Below are 18,677 nucleotides of genomic sequence, written 5' to 3'. Positions count from 1 at the left end.
GACTTGGTATGGTGGTTGCCATCAAGTCCAATGGGGGAGATTGTTGGCATTATGTTTCAAGTGTTGTCCTTGATGGCAACTCACTCAGAGGTTGGTACAGGTGCTCAGAGGTTGGTATCAGGTGATGGCAACTTGATCAGAGGACAGATCTCAGTACAGCAGGACAGAAAGAGATATACGCAGGTTTCAGCAAGGAGAATCCGCGTGTACACGCAGGTTGGCTTCAGTAAAAGCGCGTAATGTGAAAAGTACCTTTGGTCCGTGGTAGTTAGACCTTGGAAGTTGTGCCTATGTTTTTGGACCATAATGTCTCGACGGACGTGTTGATCCCTAGTTTCGAGGTTGATGGTATTGTGTTTCTATGGTTTTGGCTCTTGGTATTGAACAAGGCCTAAGGCTATATAAGGAGAAGATCACTAGGCAAAGATGTATGGATTATGAGTGGCTGACGCAGTGAGAGGATCTGGTATTGCTGGTTATCTGTTCGGGACGCTTGGTAAGGGTCGGATTGACAGCAAAGCAGAAAGTAATCATTCTAGATTGCACGCGGGTTGCCTTTGGAGAAAGCGCGGATATACACGCGGTTTTGGTACAGTGAAGTAGCGTATGCATGATAAGGGTTGATATTTCAGGTTGTTGCTGATTCTGGTGGGTTGTTGCAGAGTTCTAGATTCTGGTTTGGGTTCTGTGTTCTTGATGACAGGGTTTCAGTGATTCGGTATTGGGTTGTTTAATGAATTATGATGCAAGTATAAGTTGATGATTGTATTGCGGTAATGTTTGCTTTGTACTCTTGGATCCAGTCTGAAAATTGATGAAACGTGGTCCCTGAAGGTTGTAGGGTCAGCCCTACGTACTAGTAAATGGATCAGCTAGTACAAAGAGCTGAGGGGGTTGTAGCTCCCTTCCAAAAGTAGTTGGAAAACGAGAAGAGGGTTGTAGCCCTCTGCAGGTTGTAGCCTGCATACTGGTAAAGGACTGCACCAGTATATTGTAAAAGAAGTTTCTCATTAAAGAAGAAAGAGACGAATTGCAGCAGGTGGTTTTCACCCACATTGGGTTTCCACCTTATATCATGGTGTTCATGTGTGTGGCTTTGTGTGATGTTCTGTTCTGTTATACTGCACCTGTTTACTGCTAAATTGCTTAATAATGTTCTGATGCATTTACTGAAGATAAGATTAACTGAATCATAAGATATCTGCATATACGCTAGTTGCTTTAGACACAGTCGCGTGTACACGCGGGTTCACTTAACTGAAGTCGCGTATATGTTTCTGAGTATGAAATTGAAAAGGTTTTATTGATCTGATAATACTGATTCACCCCCCCTCTCAGTATTATTTCCAACAATTGGTATCAGAGCAGGTCCTTCAGAGGAAGCTTGATCGCTTGAAGGAAAAGATCCATCAAAATGGCTAATCCAGAAAGAGAGGCACACATCAGGCCACCAGTCTTTGACGGGAACAATTTTACTCACTGGAAGATAAGAACCACTGCATATCTACAGTCTCAAGGAGCAGAAGTTTGGGGACTCATAGAAGGAGGATACAATTTCCCATCAGCAACTCCTACAGATCCAGCAGAGAAAAAGCAATATGAGCTCAATGCCAAAGTAGTTAATGTCCTATTGAGTACTTTGACTCAATCAGAATTTATGAAGATCATGCATCTCAAATCAGCTAAGGAAATATGGGACAAAATCGTTACAAGCTACGAAGGAGATGATCAGGTAAAAATAGCGAAGCTTCAAACTCTCAGAATCCGGTATGAAACTCTAAGATGCGAAGTAATGAAAGCGTAGCTAATTATTTCCTGCGTATGGATGAGATTGTGAATTGTATGAGGGATCTGGGTGAAGAATTTGAGGAAGTTGTCTTAGTTCAAAAGGTTTTGAGATCTCTGTCTACTAAATTTGATTCTAAAGTATCTGCCGTAGAAGAAAAGGAGAATGTGCGAAAAATTACCATGTCACAGCTTCACGGGATCTTAACTGCTTTTGAAATGCGACTAGAGGTACCACCAGAGGCCGCATTCGAAGTGTCAGAGGAAGAAGATGAGGTAAATTTGTCAAGAATCTTGAACGGGGAACTGGACGGTTCAAAGATAAGCTGCCTTTCAAATGTTTTCTATGTGGTAGAGTTGGTCACTATGCTGCTAGATGTCCTCATAACAAAGAAAGGATATATGAAGAAGATGGTAGAAGCTATTATTCCCATATTAAAAGTTCATTTAATGATAGTGAAGATATTAGAAGTCTCATGGCGCACAAGAAGAAGAATGCTTCATCCAATGATAGCGAGGATATTAAAAGTCTCATGGCACATGAAGAGAAGAATGCAGAAACTGAAGAAGCTGCCAAATTAAAAGAACTATTGGAAACAGAAACCAGGGTAAGGGAGAAATTGCAGGATATAGCAAAAGATCAGAGCACAACTATTCAGAGACTTGAATCAAAGATCCTCTCTCTAAAAGAAGATCTTGAAGATCAAGAACATGAAGTGATCAAACTAAAGCGACAAGTAGAAGAAGGGAGAAAAGTTGAAGAAGACCTAAGGAAGCAGTATCTGAAAAAGGAAGAACAACATCAAGTTGAGGTAAATATCTTGAAAGGTAAACTAGAAGAAAAGGATAAGCTTTTACGATTTCAAGATAGTTCTAAAGTCTTGGATGATATTCTTAATAGTCAAAGATCTCCTGCTATCAAGACTGGTCTTGGTTTTCATGAATATGTTGAAGGTGAATCTAGTTCACAAGGTGAGACAAGAAACTCTAATGAGAAATCTGAAATGCTCAAGGAACAACCAAGAAAAGAAATTCCTCAAGGAAGATCCTTTACTCCTAACTATGGACGTGATAGACGATTATTTCCTCCGCTGAATAAAGTTGAATGTTATGTATGTCATAATCTTGGACATGTTGCAGCCAGATGCAGAAGTAGAATGGTTCAAGAAAGATCATCTCATCCCAGGTACTTCAGAGGGTATTGCTTTGCCTGTAATGCATATGGACACAAAGCAATTGATTGTGATAGAAGGAACATGAAAAATATAAGGTGTTATACATGCAACAACTATGGGCATAAAGCAAGGGAATGCAGAAGAAGATTTCAAAATTCAAGACAAGGGGACCATACATCATCACAGTTGCAGGAATTGAAGAAGACAGAGACAGAAAGGTGTGGGATAACTCAGTCAGCTGACATAACAGACACAGGGGAATCTGAAAGTGATGAAATTCAGTATTCCATCCTGCATACGCTGATATAATGAAGACAAGTCGCGTATATACGCGAGTTACAGGCTGCAAAGTCGCGTATATGAAGAAAGGGCAGCAGAACAGACCCAGGTTCAGTCATGGTTGGCTCAGGCTCAGGGGGAGCAGAACAGACTCAGGAAATGGTTCAGACATGGTTGGCTCACACTCAGGGGGAGAATATTCTTCAAATAATTCATTGTTGGCACTATAAGTTGATGATACATCTTGTTGTTTGATCAAAGGAATGATATTGCAGGCTGATGCTTATGATACAGATCTGAATGGCTGGTCTTAGAACTTGCATCTGCTCAAGGGGAGCGTGGATAGATTGGTACACTTTGGCATATACAAAGGGGGAGCCAAATCAGAAACTTCAGCATGTACTCAGGGGGAGTATGGACAGCAGTATGGACAGTAGAAGGTATACCAAAGAAGAGCATATCTTGCTACGCCCTTTGCCCTTGATGTCAAAGGGGGAGAATGACTTGGTATGGTGGTTGCCATCAAGTCCAAAGGGGGGAGATTGTTGGCATTATGTTTCAAGTGTTGTCCTTGATGGCAACTCACTCAGAGGTTGGTACAGGTGCTCAGAGGTTGGTACAGGTGATGGCAACTTGATCAGAGGACAGATCTCAGTACAGCAGGACAAGAAAGAGATATACGCAGGTTCAGCAAGGAGAATCGCGTGTACACGCAGGTTGGCTTCAGTAAAGCGCGTACATGTGAAAAGTACCTTTGGTCCGTGGTAGTTAGACCTTGGAAGTTGTGCCTATGGTTTTTGGACCATAATGTCTCGACGGACGTGTTGATCCCTAGTTTCGAGGTTGATGGTATTGTGTTTCTATGGTTTTGGCTCTTGGTATTGAACAAGGCCTAAGGCTATATAAGGAGAAGATCACTAGGCAAAGATGTATGGATTATGAGTGGCTGACGCAGTGAGAGGATCTGGTATTGCTGGTTATCTGTTCGGGACGCTTGGTAAGGGTCGGATCTGACAGCAAAGGCAGAAGTAATCATTTCTAGATCTGCACGCGGGTTGCCTTTGGAGAAAGCGCGTATACACGCGGTTTTGGTACAGTGAAGTAGCGTATGCATGATAAGGGTTGATATTTCAGGTTGTTGCTGATTCTGGTGGTTGTTGCAGAGTTCTAGATTCTGGTTTGGGTTCTGTGTTCTTGATGACAGGGTTTCAGTGATTCGGTATTGGGTTGTTTAATGAATTATGATGCAAGTATAAGTTGATGATTGTATTGCGGTAATGTTTGCTTTGTACTCTTGGATCCAGTCTGAAAATTGATGAAACGTGGTCCCTGAAGGTTGTAGGGTCAGCCCCTACGTACTAGTAAATGGATCAGCTAGTACAAGAGCTGAGGGGGTTGTAGCTCCCTTCCAAAAGTAGTTGGAAAACGAGAAAGAGGGTTGTAGCCCTCTGCAGGTTGTAGCCTGCATACTGGTAAAGGACTGCACCAGTATATTGTAAAAGAAGTTTCTCATTAAAGAAGAAAGAGACGAATTGCAGCAGGTGGTTTTCACCCACATTGGGTTTCCACCTTATATCATGGTGTTCATGTGTGTGGCTCTTGTGTGATGTTCTGTTCTGTTATACTGCACCTGTTTACTGCTAAATTGCTTAATAATGTTCTGATGCATTTACTGAAGATAAGATTAACTGAATCATAAGATATCTGCATATACGCTAGTTGCTTTAGACACAGTCGCGTGTACACGCGGGTTCACTTAACTGAAGTCGCGTATATGTTTCTGAGTATGAAATTGAAAAGGTTTTATTGATCTGATAATACTGATTCACCCCCCCTCTCAGTATTATTTCCAACAATTGGTATCAGAGCAGGTCCTTCAGAGGAAGCTTGATCGCTTGAAGGAAAAGATCCATCAAAATGGCTAATCCAGAAAGAGAGGCACACATCAGGCCACCAGTCTTTGACGGGAACAATTTTACTCACTGGAAGATAAGAACCACTGCATATCTACAGTCTCAAGGAGCAGAAGTTTGGGGACTCATAGAAGGAGGATACAATTTCCCATCAGCAACTCCTACAGATCCAGCAGAGAAAAAGCAATATGAGCTCAATGCCAAAGTAGTTAATGTCCTATTGAGTACTTTGACTCAATCAGAATTTATGAAGATCATGCATCTCAAATCAGCTAAGGAAATATGGGACAAAATCGTTACAAGCTACGAAGGAGATGATCAGGTAAAAATAGCGAAGCTTCAAACTCTCAGAATCCGGTATGAAACTCTTAAGATGCGAAGTAATGAAAGCGTAGCTAATTATTTCCTGCGTATGGATGAGATTGTGAATTGTATGAGGGATCTGGGTGAAGAATTTGAGGAAGTTGTCTTAGTTCAAAAGGTTTTGAGATCTCTGTCTACTAAATTTGATTCTAAAGTATCTGCCGTAGAAGAAAAGGAGAATGTGCGAAAAATTACCATGTCACAGCTTCACGGGATCTTAACTGCTTTTGAAATGCGACTAGAGGTACCACCAGAGGCCGCATTCGAAGTGTCAGAGGAAGAAGATGAGGTAAATTTTGTCAAGAATCTTGAACGGGGAACTGGACGGTTCAAAGATAAGCTGCCTTTCAAATGTTTTCTATGTGGTAGAGTTGGTCACTATGCTGCTAGATGTCCTCATAACAAAGAAAGGATATATGAAGAAGATGGTAGAAGCTATTATTCCCATATTAAAAGTTCATTTAATGATAGTGAAGATATTAGAAGTCTCATGGCGCACAAGAAGAAGAATGCTTCATCCAATGATAGCGAGGATATTAAAAGTCTCATGGCACATGAAGAGAAGAATGCAGAAACTGAAGAAGCTGCCAAATTAAAAGAACTATTGGAAACAGAAACCAGGGTAAGGGAGAAATTGCAGGATATAGCAAAAGATCAGAGCACAACTATTCAGAGACTTGAATCAAAGATCCTCTCTCTAAAAGAAGATCTTGAAGATCAAGAACATGAAGTGATCAAACTAAAGCGACAAGTAGAAGAAGGGAGAAAAGTTGAAGAAGACCTAAGGAAGCAGTATCTGAAAAAGGAAGAACAACATCAAGTTGAGGTAAATATCTTGAAAGGTAAACTAGAAGAAAAGGATAAGCTTTTACGATTTCAAGATAGTTCTAAAGTCTTGGATGATATTCTTAATAGTCAAAGATCTCCTGCTATCAAGACTGGTCTTGGTTTTCATGAATATGTTGAAGGTGAATCTAGTTCACAAGGTGAGACAAGAAACTCTAATGAGAAATCTGAAATGCTCAAGGAACAACCAAGAAAAGAAATTCCTCAAGGAAGATCCTTTACTCCTAACTATGGACGTGATAGACGATTATTTCCTCCGCTGAATAAAGTTGAATGTTATGTATGTCATAATCTTGGACATGTTGCAGCCAGATGCAGAAGTAGAATGGTTCAAGAAAGATCATCTCATCCCAGGTACTTCAGAGGGTATTGCTTTGCCTGTAATGCATATGGACACAAAGCAATTGATTGTGATAGAAGGAACATGAAAAATATAAGGTGTTATACATGCAACAACTATGGGCATAAAGCAAGGGAATGCAGAAGAAGATTTCAAAATTCAAGACAAGGGGACCATACATCATCACAGTTGCAGGAATTGAAGAAGACAGAGACAGAAAGGTGTGGGATAACTCAGTCAGCTGACATAACAGACACAGGGGAATCTGAAAGTGATGAAATTCAGTATTCCATCCTGCATACGCTGATATAATGAAGACAAGTCGCGTATATACGCGAGTTACAGGCTGCAAAGTCGCGTATATGAAGAAAGGGCAGCAGAACAGACCCAGGTTCAGTCATGGTTGGCTCAGGCTCAGGGGGAGCAGAACAGACTCAGGAAATGGTTCAGACATGGTTGGCTCACACTCAGGGGGAGAATATTCTTCAAATAATTCATTGTTGGCACTATAAGTTGATGATACATCTTGTTGTTTGATCAAAGGAATGATATTGCAGGCTGATGCTTATGATACAGATCTGAATGGCTGGTCTTAGAACTTGCATCTGCTCAAGGGGAGCGTGGATAGATTGGTACACTTTGGCATATACAAAGGGGGAGCCAAATCAGAAACTTCAGCATGTACTCAGGGGGAGTATGGACAGCAGTATGGACAGTAGAAGGTATACCAAAGAAGAGCATATCTTGCTACGCCCTTTGCCCTTGATGTCAAAGGGGGGAGAATGACTTGGTATGGTGGTTGCCATCAAGTCCAAAGGGGGAGATTGTTGGCATTATGTTTCAAGTGTTGTCCTTGATGGCAACTCACTCAGAGGTTGGTACAGGTGCTCAGAGGTTGGTACAGGTGATGGCAACTTGATCAGAGGACAGATCTCAGTACAGCAGGACAAGAAAGAGATATACGCAGGTTCAGCAAGGAGAATCCGCGTGTACACGCAGGTTGGCTTCAGTAAAAGCGCGTACATGTGAAAAGTACCTTTGGTCCGTGGTAGTTAGACCTTGGAAGTTGTGCCTATGGTTTTTGGACCATAATGTCTCGACGGACGTGTTGATCCCTAGTTTCGAGGTTGATGGTATTGTGTTTCTATGGTTTTGGCTCTTGGTATTGAACAAGGCCTAAGGCTATATAAGGAGAAGATCACTAGGCAAAGATGTATGGATTATGAGTGGCTGACGCAGTGAGAGGATCTGGTATTGCTGGTTATCTGTTCGGGACGCTTGGTAAGGGTCGGATCTGACAGCAAAGGCAGAAGTAATCATTTCTAGATCTGCACGCGGGTTGCCTTTGGAGAAAGCGCGTATACACGCGGTTTTGGTACAGTGAAGTAGCGTATGCATGATAAGGGTTGATATTTCAGGTTGTTGCTGATTCTGGTGGTTGTTGCAGAGTTCTAGATTCTGGTTTGGGTTCTGTGTTCTTGATGACAGGGTTTCAGTGATTCGGTATTGGGTTGTTTAATGAATTATGATGCAAGTATAAGTTGATGATTGTATTGCGGTAATGTTTGCTTTGTACTCTTGGATCCAGTCTGAAAATTGATGAAACGTGGTCCCTGAAGGTTGTAGGGTCAGCCCTACGTACTAGTAAATGGATCAGCTAGTACAAGAGCTGAGGGGGTTGTAGCTCCCTTCCAAAAGTAGTTGGAAAACGAGAAAGAGGGTTGTAGCCCTCTGCAGGTTGTAGCCTGCATACTGGTAAAGGACTGCACCAGTATATTGTAAAAGAAGTTTCTCATTAAAGAAGAAAGAGACGAATTGCAGCAGGTGGTTTTCACCCACATTGGGTTTCCACCTTATATCATGGTGTTCATGTGTGTGGCTCTTGTGTGATGTTCTGTTCTGTTATACTGCACCTGTTTACTGCTAAATTGCTTAATAATGTTCTGATGCATTTACTGAAGATAAGATTAACTGAATCATAAGATATCTGCATATACGCTAGTTGCTTTAGACACAGTCGCGTGTACACGCGGGTTCACTTAACTGAAGTCGCGTATATGTTTCTGAGTATGAAATTGAAAAGGTTTTATTGATCTGATAATACTGATTCACCCCCCTCTCAGTATTATTTCCAACAATTGGTATCAGAGCAGGTCCTTCAGAGGAAGCTTGATCGCTTGAAGGAAAAGATCCATCAAAATGGCTAATCCAGAAAGAGAGGCACACATCAGGCCACCAGTCTTTGACGGGAACAATTTTACTCACTGGAAGATAAGAACCACTGCATATCTACAGTCTCAAGGAGCAGAAGTTTGGGGACTCATAGAAGGAGGATACAATTTCCCATCAGCAACTCCTACAGATCCAGCAGAGAAAAAGCAATATGAGCTCAATGCCAAAGTAGTTAATGTCCTATTGAGTACTTTGACTCAATCAGAATTTATGAAGATCATGCATCTCAAATCAGCTAAGGAAATATGGGACAAAATCGTTACAAGCTACGAAGGAGATGATCAGGTAAAAATAGCGAAGCTTCAAACTCTCAGAATCCGGTATGAAACTCTTAAGATGCGAAGTAATGAAAGCGTAGCTAATTATTTCCTGCGTATGGATGAGATTGTGAATTGTATGAGGGATCTGGGTGAAGAATTTGAGGAAGTTGTCTTAGTTCAAAAGGTTTTGAGATCTCTGTCTACTAAATTTGATTCTAAAGTATCTGCCGTAGAAGAAAAGGAGAATGTGCGAAAAATTACCATGTCACAGCTTCACGGGATCTTAACTGCTTTTGAAATGCGACTAGAGGTACCACCAGAGGCCGCATTCGAAGTGTCAGAGGAAGAAGATGAGGTAAATTTTGTCAAGAATCTTGAACGGGGAACTGGACGGTTCAAAGATAAGCTGCCTTTCAAATGTTTTCTATGTGGTAGAGTTGGTCACTATGCTGCTAGATGTCCTCATAACAAAGAAAGGATATATGAAGAAGATGGTAGAAGCTATTATTCCCATATTAAAAGTTCATTTAATGATAGTGAAGATATTAGAAGTCTCATGGCGCACAAGAAGAAGAATGCTTCATCCAATGATAGCGAGGATATTAAAAGTCTCATGGCACATGAAGAGAAGAATGCAGAAACTGAAGAAGCTGCCAAATTAAAAGAACTATTGGAAACAGAAACCAGGGTAAGGGAGAAATTGCAGGATATAGCAAAAGATCAGAGCACAACTATTCAGAGACTTGAATCAAAGATCCTCTCTCTAAAAGAAGATCTTGAAGATCAAGAACATGAAGTGATCAAACTAAAGCGACAAGTAGAAGAAGGGAGAAAAGTTGAAGAAGACCTAAGGAAGCAGTATCTGAAAAAGGAAGAACAACATCAAGTTGAGGTAAATATCTTGAAAGGTAAACTAGAAGAAAAGGATAAGCTTTTACGATTTCAAGATAGTTCTAAAGTCTTGGATGATATTCTTAATAGTCAAAGATCTCCTGCTATCAAGACTGGTCTTGGTTTTCATGAATATGTTGAAGGTGAATCTAGTTCACAAGGTGAGACAAGAAACTCTAATGAGAAATCTGAAATGCTCAAGGAACAACCAAGAAAAGAAATTCCTCAAGGAAGATCCTTTACTCCTAACTATGGACGTGATAGACGATTATTTCCTCCGCTGAATAAAGTTGAATGTTATGTATGTCATAATCTTGGACATGTTGCAGCCAGATGCAGAAGTAGAATGGTTCAAGAAAGATCATCTCATCCCAGGTACTTCAGAGGGTATTGCTTTGCCTGTAATGCATATGGACACAAAGCAATTGATTGTGATAGAAGGAACATGAAAAATATAAGGTGTTATACATGCAACAACTATGGGCATAAAGCAAGGGAATGCAGAAGAAGATTTCAAAATTCAAGACAAGGGGACCATACATCATCACAGTTGCAGGAATTGAAGAAGACAGAGACAGAAAGGTGTGGGATAACTCAGTCAGCTGACATAACAGACACAGGGGAATCTGAAAGTGATGAAATTCAGTATTCCATCCTGCATACGCTGATATAATGAAGACAAGTCGCGTATATACGCGAGTTACAGGCTGCAAAGTCGCGTATATGAAGAAAGGGCAGCAGAACAGACCCAGGTTCAGTCATGGTTGGCTCAGGCTCAGGGGGAGCAGAACAGACTCAGGAAATGGTTCAGACATGGTTGGCTCACACTCAGGGGGAGAATATTCTTCAAATAATTCATTGTTGGCACTATAAGTTGATGATACATCTTGTTGTTTGATCAAAGGAATGATATTGCAGGCTGATGCTTATGATACAGATCTGAATGGCTGGTCTTAGAACTTGCATCTGCTCAAGGGGAGCGTGGATAGATTGGTACACTTTGGCATATACAAAGGGGGAGCCAAATCAGAAACTTCAGCATGTACTCAGGGGGAGTATGGACAGCAGTATGGACAGTAGAAGGTATACCAAAGAAGAGCATATCTTGCTACGCCCTTTGCCCTTGATGTCAAAGGGGGAGAATGACTTGGTATGGTGGTTGCCATCAAGTCCAAAGGGGGAGATTGTTGGCATTATGTTTCAAGTGTTGTCCTTGATGGCAACTCACTCAGAGGTTGGTACAGGTGCTCAGAGGTTGGTACAGGTGATGGCAACTTGATCAGAGGACAGATCTCAGTACAGCAGGACAAGAAAGAGATATACGCAGGTTCAGCAAGGAGAATCCGCGTGTACACGCAGGTTGGCTTCAGTAAAAGCGCGTACATGTGAAAAGTACCTTTGGTCCGTGGTAGTTAGACCTTGGAAGTTGTGCCTATGGTTTTTGGACCATAATGTCTCGACGGACGTGTTGATCCCTAGTTTCGAGGTTGATGGTATTGTGTTTCTATGGTTTTGGCTCTTGGTATTGAACAAGGCCTAAGGCTATATAAGGAGAAGATCACTAGGCAAAGATGTATGGATTATGAGTGGCTGACGCAGTGAGAGGATCTGGTATTGCTGGTTATCTGTTCGGGACGCTTGGTAAGGGTCGGATCTGACAGCAAAGGCAGAAGTAATCATTTCTAGATCTGCACGCGGGTTGCCTTTGGAGAAAGCGCGTATACACGCGGTTTTGGTACAGTGAAGTAGCGTATGCATGATAAGGGTTGATATTTCAGGTTGTTGCTGATTCTGGTGGTTGTTGCAGAGTTCTAGATTCTGGTTTGGGTTCTGTGTTCTTGATGACAGGGTTTCAGTGATTCGGTATTGGGTTGTTTAATGAATTATGATGCAAGTATAAGTTGATGATTGTATTGCGGTAATGTTTGCTTTGTACTCTTGGATCCAGTCTGAAAATTGATGAAACGTGGTCCCTGAAGGTTGTAGGGTCAGCCCCTACGTACTAGTAAATGGATCAGCTAGTACAAGAGCTGAGGGGGTTGTAGCTCCCTTCCAAAAGTAGTTGGAAAACGAGAAAGAGGGTTGTAGCCCTCTGCAGGTTGTAGCCTGCATACTGGTAAAGGACTGCACCAGTATATTGTAAAAGAAGTTTCTCATTAAAGAAGAAAGAGACGAATTGCAGCAGGTGGTTTTCACCCACATTGGGTTTCCACCTTATATCATGGTGTTCATGTGTGTGGCTCTTGTGTGATGTTCTGTTCTGTTATACTGCACCTGTTTACTGCTAAATTGCTTAATAATGTTCTGATGCATTTACTGAAGATAAGATTAACTGAATCATAAGATATCTGCATATACGCTAGTTGCTTTAGACACAGTCGCGTGTACACGCGGGTTCACTTAACTGAAGTCGCGTATATGTTTCTGAGTATGAAATTGAAAAGGTTTTATTGATCTGATAATACTGATTCACCCCCCCTCTCAGTATTATTTCCAACAATTGGTATCAGAGCAGGTCCTTCAGAGGAAGCTTGATCGCTTGAAGGAAAAGATCCATCAAAATGGCTAATCCAGAAAGAGAGGCACACATCAGGCCACCAGTCTTTGACGGGAACAATTTTACTCACTGGAAGATAAGAACCACTGCATATCTACAGTCTCAAGGAGCAGAAGTTTGGGGACTCATAGAAGGAGGATACAATTTCCCATCAGCAACTCCTACAGATCCAGCAGAGAAAAAGCAATATGAGCTCAATGCCAAAGTAGTTAATGTCCTATTGAGTACTTTGACTCAATCAGAATTTATGAAGATCATGCATCTCAAATCAGCTAAGGAAATATGGGACAAAATCGTTACAAGCTACGAAGGAGATGATCAGGTAAAAATAGCGAAGCTTCAAACTCTCAGAATCCGGTATGAAACTCTTAAGATGCGAAGTAATGAAAGCGTAGCTAATTATTTCCTGCGTATGGATGAGATTGTGAATTGTATGAGGGATCTGGGTGAAGAATTTGAGGAAGTTGTCTTAGTTCAAAAGGTTTTGAGATCTCTGTCTACTAAATTTGATTCTAAAGTATCTGCCGTAGAAGAAAAGGAGAATGTGCGAAAAATTACCATGTCACAGCTTCACGGGATCTTAACTGCTTTTGAAATGCGACTAGAGGTACCACCAGAGGCCGCATTCGAAGTGTCAGAGGAAGAAGATGAGGTAAATTTTGTCAAGAATCTTGAACGGGGAACTGGACGGTTCAAAGATAAGCTGCCTTTCAAATGTTTTCTATGTGGTAGAGTTGGTCACTATGCTGCTAGATGTCCTCATAACAAAGAAAGGATATATGAAGAAGATGGTAGAAGCTATTATTCCCATATTAAAAGTTCATTTAATGATAGTGAAGATATTAGAAGTCTCATGGCGCACAAGAAGAAGAATGCTTCATCCAATGATAGCGAGGATATTAAAAGTCTCATGGCACATGAAGAGAAGAATGCAGAAACTGAAGAAGCTGCCAAATTAAAAGAACTATTGGAAACAGAAACCAGGGTAAGGGAGAAATTGCAGGATATAGCAAAAGATCAGAGCACAACTATTCAGAGACTTGAATCAAAGATCCTCTCTCTAAAAGAAGATCTTGAAGATCAAGAACATGAAGTGATCAAACTAAAGCGACAAGTAGAAGAAGGGAGAAAAGTTGAAGAAGACCTAAGGAAGCAGTATCTGAAAAAGGAAGAACAACATCAAGTTGAGGTAAATATCTTGAAAGGTAAACTAGAAGAAAAGGATAAGCTTTTACGATTTCAAGATAGTTCTAAAGTCTTGGATGATATTCTTAATAGTCAAAGATCTCCTGCTATCAAGACTGGTCTTGGTTTTCATGAATATGTTGAAGGTGAATCTAGTTCACAAGGTGAGACAAGAAACTCTAATGAGAAATCTGAAATGCTCAAGGAACAACCAAGAAAAGAAATTCCTCAAGGAAGATCCTTTACTCCTAACTATGGACGTGATAGACGATTATTTCCTCCGCTGAATAAAGTTGAATGTTATGTATGTCATAATCTTGGACATGTTGCAGCCAGATGCAGAAGTAGAATGGTTCAAGAAAGATCATCTCATCCCAGGTACTTCAGAGGGTATTGCTTTGCCTGTAATGCATATGGACACAAAGCAATTGATTGTGATAGAAGGAACATGAAAAATATAAGGTGTTATACATGCAACAACTATGGGCATAAAGCAAGGGAATGCAGAAGAAGATTTCAAAATTCAAGACAAGGGGACCATACATCATCACAGTTGCAGGAATTGAAGAAGACAGAGACAGAAAGGTGTGGGATAACTCAGTCAGCTGACATAACAGACACAGGGGAATCTGAAAGTGATGAAATTCAGTATTCCATCCTGCATACGCTGATATAATGAAGACAAGTCGCGTATATACGCGAGTTACAGGCTGCAAAGTCGCGTATATGAAGAAAGGGCAGCAGAACAGACCCAGGTTCAGTCATGGTTGGCTCAGGCTCAGGGGGAGCAGAACAGACTCAGGAAATGGTTCAGACATGGTTGGCTCACACTCAGGGGGAGAATATTCTTCAAATAATTCATTGTTGGCACTATAAGTTGATGATACATCTTGTTGTTTGATCAAAGGAATGATATTGCAGGCTGATGCTTATGATACAGATCTGAATGGCTGGTCTTAGAACTTGCATCTGCTCAAGGGGAGCGTGGATAGATTGGTACACTTTGGCATATACAAAGGGGGAGCCAAATCAGAAACTTCAGCATGTACTCAGGGGGAGTATGGACAGCAGTATGGACAGTAGAAGGTATACCAAAGAAGAGCATATCTTGCTACGCCCTTTGCCCTTGATGTCAAAGGGGGAGAATGACTTGGTATGGTGGTTGCCATCAAGTCCAAAGGGGGAGATTGTTGGCATTATGTTTCAAGTGTTGTCCTTGATGGCAACTCACTCAGAGGTTGGTACAGGTGCTCAGAGGTTGGTACAGGTGATGGCAACTTGATCAGAGGACAGATCTCAGTACAGCAGGACAAGAAAGAGATATACGCAGGTTCAGCAAGGAGAATCCGCGTGTACACGCAGGTTGGCTTCAGTAAAAGCGCGTACATGTGAAAAGTACCTTTGGTCCGTGGTAGTTAGACCTTGGAAGTTGTGCCTATGGTTTTTGGACCATAATGTCTCGACGGACGTGTTGATCCCTAGTTTCGAGGTTGATGGTATTGTGTTTCTATGGTTTTGGCTCTTGGTATTGAACAAGGCCTAAGGCTATATAAGGAGAAGATCACTAGGCAAAGATGTATGGATTATGAGTGGCTGACGCAGTGAGAGGATCTGGTATTGCTGGTTATCTGTTCGGGACGCTTGGTAAGGGTCGGATCTGACAGCAAAGGCAGAAGTAATCATTTCTAGATCTGCACGCGGGTTGCCTTTGGAGAAAGCGCGTATACACGCGGTTTTGGTACAGTGAAGTAGCGTATGCATGATAAGGGTTGATATTTCAGGTTGTTGCTGATTCTGGTGGTTGTTGCAGAGTTCTAGATTCTGGTTTGGGTTCTGTGTTCTTGATGACAGGGTTTCAGTGATTCGGTATTGGGTTGTTTAATGAATTATGATGCAAGTATAAGTTGATGATTGTATTGCGGTAATGTTTGCTTTGTACTCTTGGATCCAGTCTGAAAATTGATGAAACGTGGTCCCTGAAGGTTGTAGGGTCAGCCCCTACGTACTAGTAAATGGATCAGCTAGTACAAGAGCTGAGGGGGTTGTAGCTCCCTTCCAAAAGTAGTTGGAAAACGAGAAAGAGGGTTGTAGCCCTCTGCAGGTTGTAGCCTGCATACTGGTAAAGGACTGCACCAGTATATTGTAAAAGAAGTTTCTCATTAAAGAAGAAAGAGACGAATTGCAGCAGGTGGTTTTCACCCACATTGGGTTTCCACCTTATATCATGGTGTTCATGTGTGTGGCTCTTGTGTGATGTTCTGTTCTGTTATACTGCACCTGTTTACTGCTAAATTGCTTAATAATGTTCTGATGCATTTACTGAAGATAAGATTAACTGAATCATAAGATATCTGCATATACGCTAGTTGCTTTAGACACAGTCGCGTGTACACGCGGGTTCACTTAACTGAAGTCGCGTATATGTTTCTGAGTATGAAATTGAAAAGGTTTTATTGATCTGATAATACTGATTCACCCCCCCTCTCAGTATTATTTCCAACAATTGGTATCAGAGCAGGTCCTTCAGAGGAAGCTTGATCGCTTGAAGGAAAAGATCCATCAAAATGGCTAATCCAGAAAGAGAGGCACACATCAGGCCACCAGTCTTTGACGGGAACAATTTTACTCACTGGAAGATAAGAACCACTGCATATCTACAGTCTCAAGGAGCAGAAGTTTGGGGACTCATAGAAGGAGGATACAATTTCCCATCAGCAACTCCTACAGATCCAGCAGAGAAAAAGCAATATGAGCTCAATGCCAAAGTAGTTAATGTCCTATTGAGTACTTTGACTCAATCAGAATTTATGAAGATCATGCATCTCAAATCAGCTAAGGAAATATGGGACAAAATCGTTACAAGCTACGAAGGAGATGATCAGGTAAAAATAGCGAAGCTTCAAACTCTCAGAATCCGGTATGAAACTCTTAAGATGCGAAGTAATGAAAGCGTAGCTAATTATTTCCTGCGTATGGATGAGATTGTGAATTGTATGAGGGATCTGGGTGAAGAATTTGAGGAAGTTGTCTTAGTTCAAAAGGTTTTGAGATCTCTGTCTACTAAATTTGATTCTAAAGTATCTGCCGTAGAAGAAAAGGAGAATGTGCGAAAAATTACCATGTCACAGCTTCACGGGATCTTAACTGCTTTTGAAATGCGACTAGAGGTACCACCAGAGGCCGCATTCGAAGTGTCAGAGGAAGAAGATGAGGTAAATTTTGTCAAGAATCTTGAACGGGGAACTGGACGGTTCAAAGATAAGCTGCCTTTCAAATGTTTTCTATGTGGTAGAGTTGGTCACTATGCTGCTAGATGTCCTCATAACAAAGAAAGGATATATGAAGAAGATGGTAGAAGCTATTATTCCCATATTAAAAGTTCATTTAATGATAGTGAAGATATTAGAAGTCTCATGGCGCACAAGAAGAAGAATGCTTCATCCAATGATAGCGAGGATATTAAAAGTCTCATGGCACATGAAGAGAAGAATGCAGAAACTGAAGAAGCTGCCAAATTAAAAGAACTATTGGAAACAGAAACCAGGGTAAGGGAGAAATTGCAGGATATAGCAAAAGATCAGAGCACAACTATTCAGAGACTTGAATCAAAGATCCTCTCTCTAAAAGAAGATCTTGAAGATCAAGAACATGAAGTGATCAAACTAAAGCGACAAGAAGAAGTAGAAGAAGGGAGAAAAGTTGAAGAAGACCTAAGGAAGCAGTATCTGAAAAAGGAAGAACAACATCAAGTTGAGGTAAATATCTTGAAAGGTAAACTAGAAGAAAAGGATAAGCTTTTACGATTTCAAGATAGTTCTAAAGTCTTGGATGATATTCTTAATAGTCAAAGATCTCCTGCTATCAAGACTGGTCTTGGTTTTCATGAATATGTTGAAGGTGAATCTAGTTCACAAGGTGAGACAAGAAACTCTAATGAGAAATCTGAAATGCTCAAGGAACAACCAAGAAAAGAAATTCCTCAAGGAAGATCCTTTACTCCTAACTATGGACGTGATAGACGATTATTTCCTCCGCTGAATAAAGTTGAATGTTATGTATGTCATAATCTTGGACATGTTGCAGCCAGATGCAGAAGTAGAATGGTTCAAGAAAGATCATCTCATCCCAGGTACTTCAGAGGGTATTGCTTTGCCTGTAATGCATATGGACACAAAGCAATTGATTGTGATAGAAGGAACATGAAAAATATAAGGTGTTATACATGCAACAACTATGGGCATAAAGCAAGGGAATGCAGAAGAAGATTTCAAAATTCAAGACAAGGGGACCATACATCATCACAGTTGCAGGAATTGAAGAAGACAGAGACAGAAAGGTGTGGGATAACTCAGTCAGCTGACATAACAGACACAGGGGAATCTGAAAGTGATGAAATTCAGTATTCCATCCTGCATACGCTGATATAATGAAGACAAGTCGCGTATATACGCGAGTTACAGGCTGCAAAGTCGCGTATATGAAGAAAGGGCAGCAGAACAGACCCAGGTTCAGTCATGGTTGGCTCAGGCTCAGGGGGAGCAGAACAGACTCAGGAAATGGTTCAGACATGGTTGGCTCACACTCAGGGGGAGAATATTCTTCAAATAATTCATTGTTGGCACTATAAGTTGATGATACATCTTGTTGTTTGATCAAAGGAATGATATTGCAGGCTGATGCTTATGATACAGATCTGAATGGCTGGTCTTAGAACTTGCATCTGCTCAAGGGGAGCGTGGATAGATTGGTACACTTTGGCATATACAAAGGGGGAGCCAAATCAGAAACTTCAGCATGTACTCAGGGGGAGTATGGACAGCAGTATGGACAGTAGAAGGTATACCAAAGAAG

At 41.2% G+C, this 18,677-nt stretch overlaps 1 protein-coding gene across 1 annotated transcript in view; it reads right to left on the bottom strand.

The window, feature by feature from the left end:
* LOC149213514 (tRNA-dihydrouridine(47) synthase [NAD(P)(+)]-like) overlaps positions 1 to 18,677 on the bottom strand; it is a 108,052-nt gene that overhangs the window by 3,010 nt on the left and 86,365 nt on the right. The window lies entirely within an intron of this gene.

The sequence above is a fragment of the Pinus tabuliformis genome, chromosome 1_1, assembly GCF_031772625.1.
Source record: "Pinus tabuliformis cultivar Carrire ecotype Pingquan chromosome 1_1, CPIR1, whole genome shotgun sequence".
NCBI classification, from domain to species: domain Eukaryota; kingdom Viridiplantae; phylum Streptophyta; class Pinopsida; order Pinales; family Pinaceae; genus Pinus; species Pinus tabuliformis.
Note: the sequence above shows the minus strand (reverse complement) of the source record. Positions and strands in the feature narration are given on the sequence as shown.